This window comes from Panthera onca, chromosome A1 (assembly GCF_046562875.1).
Source record: "Panthera onca isolate mPanOnc1 chromosome A1, mPanOnc1 haplotype 2, whole genome shotgun sequence".
NCBI classification, from domain to species: domain Eukaryota; kingdom Metazoa; phylum Chordata; class Mammalia; order Carnivora; family Felidae; genus Panthera; species Panthera onca.
The window spans coordinates 37,993,187-37,997,320 of NC_138339.1; the positions used below are offsets into that span (position 1 = coordinate 37,993,187).

Sequence of the window (4,134 nt, forward strand, 5' to 3'; positions counted from 1 at the left end):
GTGTAAAGGTTTTCAAAAGTACCCTATTACCTACAGGATCGAAAAGCCTCCTTTGGTCCTTTGTGATCTAGTCTCTTGGAATTATAAAATACTTGGAATTCTCAAAAGGGAATTCCTTGTTCATGCTGACCCTTTTACTTCATATGCCTTTTGCTGCTTGTTTGTCTGAAAAAGTCTTATCCTTTATTTCTCAACTCAGATATCATTATTAGTTCAGGGAATATTGCCAGATACCCCGTTAAAACTAAATGCTATGATTTGGAAACACCTGTTCATCTTCTTACACCATTCATCTCATTGCTAGATTTATTTGTTCATATGTCTGTCCTCTCCCTCAACTTCACGAGATAAGTGATCTCATCAATGTTCATGTTTATAGTATTTAGTAAAGCTCCTGGCAGCATTTATAAGCCCATACTGGTATAATATTCTTCCAGTCAAAAACCTCAGTCATTCTGTTGTGTGTGCTTCTGGCCACACACTAATTAGCCTTCTTGAAAATATTAATGGCTGTTTGAGTCTGAATTTCTGTGGATGTTCATTACCATTGAATTTCTAACATATACCTCAATAGTTGTGAATAATATAACAAAAGTTAAATAGATAGCCTTTGTCTAGAATAATATAGATTGTGGAGTATCTTTAAAGATGATCTTTGAGGCCCTAGTGGCTCACCTATAGGTTTTCAGAAGATTCGTTGTGATATGTTGAAAACCCAGATAAATATGAAAGGGTTTTCTTTCTTTCTTTTCTTTTAAATTTCTTTTTCTTTTAATTCTTTAATGTTTATTTATTTATTTATTTATTTATTTACTTTTAACATTTATTTATTTTTGAGAGACAGAGCACATGTGGGGGAGGGCCAGAGAGAGAGGGAGACATAGAACCCAAAGCAGGCTCTGGGTTATCAGCACAGAGCCTGACAAGGGGCTTGAACCCACAGACCGAGAGATCATGACCTGAGCTGAAGTCAGACTCTTAACTGACTGAGACACCCAGGTGCCCCTTTATGTTTATTTATTTTTGAGAGAGAGAGAGAGAGAGAGAGAGAGAACTCTCATGAGCGTGGGAGGGGCAGAGAGAGAGAGGGAGACACAGAATCTGAAGCAGGCTCCAGGCAATGAGCTATCAGCACTTAGCCCCACATGGGGCTTGAGCTCGTAAACCATGAGATCATGACCTGAGTCAAAGTCAGGCGCTTTACCAACTGAGCCACCCAGGCACCCGAAGAGGGCTTTCTTTATATCACAAAAGATTGCTACATTTTCCTAGGGCATATTTAATTATAATACCTCCTTGTGTATTTATTTATTTAAAGTTAGTTTTTACCTCCTTGTTAGAGTGATTGGCTGCTGAGAAATAAAAAATTCCAGTTCATGAACCCCTGTAGTAAAGATCAATCTGAAATAACAATGAGAAAAATATACTGACATTGACAAAAATTATATTTACACATGTATCTCAGAGCACATATTTATCACATGAAGTTTGTCTTATCTGAAGTGCCTAGTGGAGGAGAAAAGGTCAAAAGAGTTGCAGACGCCACTACCTGGAGCGACCCGCGCTGCTGAGCCATGGTCAACCGCACTATGTTCTTTGACATTACCATGGATGGCGGATCCTTGGGCTGCATCTCCTTCAAGGTGTTTGCAGACAAATTTCCAAAGACAGCAGAAAATTTTCATGCTCTGAGCACTGGTGAGAAAGGATTTGGTTATAAAGGTTCTTGCTTTCATAGGATTATTTGGGGATTTCTGTGCCAGGATGGTGACTTCACATGCCACAATGGCACCAGTGGCAAGTCAATCTGTGGGGAGAAATTGGATAAGAGGAATTTCATCCTGAAGCACATGGGTCCTGGCATCTTGTCTATGGCAAATGCTGGACCCAACACCAACGGTTCCCACTTTTTCATCTGCACTGCCAAGACTGAGTGGTTGGATGGCAAGCATGTGGTCTTTGACAAGATGAAAGAGGGCAAGAATATTGTGGAAGCCATGGAGCACTTTGGGGCCAAGAATGGCAAGACCAGCAAGATCACCATTGCTGACTGTGAACAAATCTAATAAATTTAGCAATGTTTATCTTAATTACCAGACCATTCCTTCTGTAGCTCAGGACAGCACCCCTTCCCCCCCATCTGCTCAAAATATCCTATAATCTTTGTGCTCTTGCTGCAGTTCGGTGTGTTCTGTATTTCCTTACACCCTCCAAGTCTAGCTGGATTGCAGAGTAAGCTTATGATTATGAAATAAAAACTCAACAACAACGACAATAAGAAAAAGTTATAGAGAGATTCTGGATAACTGTAAGTCATCATATGTTCTTTCCAAGTGAGATTTTTTTTTAATGTGATTCCTTCATGAGAAAAACTTCTGGGGGTTTCCAGCCTCTTCTGATATGTCAATTTTGTCTGCCACCCCACCACCAAATGATCAAATAGAACTACAGAACCATGATTCTTAATCCCATCCTTAGCTCACATAAACTGTTATTTCACCAATGTTTCAAATCTATTAAATACACAAAAATTAAATTCTGTATACACACACATGTATATATATATGTATGGATATGAGTATCACTTCACAATTCTTATCATTACTCATTACACTCTATCCTGTTCTGTCATCTTAGGCTAGACTCATTTACTCCCAACATTACTTCTGAGAATGAAATTTCTAACAATAGAACATGTTCCTGAGGTACACTCTTCCCATGAATGAAGCCTTAATGGTTCTTCTCAATAGAGCCTGACACTCAGCTCTGTCACTAGGTCTTCTGGAAAGTAGAAAGTTCTTACTCTGTTCCTGCCCTAAATCCTCAAAGTCAATAAGAACTTTGCACAGTTACCAAAGAAATTGCCCTATTGTTCCTGTAGACAAAACTCAATATAAGAATACTAAGCAAATACTTTTCTGCTTGCAATGTTGTCTAGTGGGCATGGTGTGCCCAGAACTCTATTAGGAACTGGCCTGTTCAGGGTGAGGGTAATACTCAGTTGCAACAGCTTTAAGCATGCTGTTTTTTCCCTACTTTGGTGGATAGATTTTCATAATTTTTAACAATTACACAGTATTCCACACACAGATTAGTCATCATATGACTTACTTCTAGGGGCATCTGGGTGGCTCAGTTGGTTAAGCATCTGACTTGAGCTCAGGTCATGATCTCACAGTCCGTGAGTTTGAGCCCTGCGTCAGGCTCTGTGCTGACAGCTCAGAGCCTGGAGCCTGCTTCAGATTCTGTGTCTCCATCTCTGTCTGCTCCTTCCCTGCTTGCACTCTGTCTCTGTCTCTCAAAAATAAAATAAAAACATAAAAAAAATTATATGGCTTGCATCTTATTGTTGGGACATCTCTATGCATATACTACTTTGAGTGGTTTCTGCAAACTATCTTATTATTTCCTTGGACCCTTTTTCAGACTTGTAGTTGCTGAATCAAAGAACATGTTTAGTTGTAAAATCTTTGATTTAGATTCTAAAATTGCCTTCTAGAAATGTATCAATTTACACTTGTGCTAGTCATGTATGATCAGCCAGTATCCTGTATCTTCTCCTAAAACAGGCATTAGTTTTAACAGATGCACACTTAACACTTCACAGAGGACATTATTTAGGCATTGGTTAATATGAAAAATTGTCTCTGGGTTCAATAAAGCAGCCTTTAAGATTCTTTTGCCAATATTTTTTCCAATGCATGTTTATTATTAAAAATTCAGGAGCGCCTGGGTGGCTCAGTCGGTTGGGCGTCTGGCTTCAGCTCAGGTCACGATCTCGCGGTCCGGGAGTTCGAGCCCCGCGTGGGGTTCTGGGCTGATGGCTTGGAGCCTGGAGCCTGCTTCGGATTCTGTGTCTCCCTCTCTCCCTGCCCCTCCCCTGTTCATGCTCTGTCTCTCTCTGTCTCAAAAATAAACGTTAAAAAAAAATTCAGATTTTAGGAATAATGATTCATTTAATGTACCAAATAGTGAACGTGACCAAGGGGATTGCAGAGTAATTTCTCTGTTGTATAATGGTTGATTGAATTATATGCTAGAAAATCTTTCATAATATTGGTAACTTTAATACACTAACAGAAACTTTTACTAAACTTTGCTTTTAACATTTAATGAAAGACCTCACAACAACTT

General features: G+C 39.2%; 1 pseudogene; it reads left to right on the forward strand.

Moving 5' to 3' along the window:
* Window positions 1-1,507: 1,507 nt before the first annotated feature.
* On the forward strand, window positions 1,508-2,066 carry LOC132680120 (peptidyl-prolyl cis-trans isomerase A pseudogene; annotated as a pseudogene).
* Window positions 2,067-4,134: the final 2,068 nt, after the last annotated feature.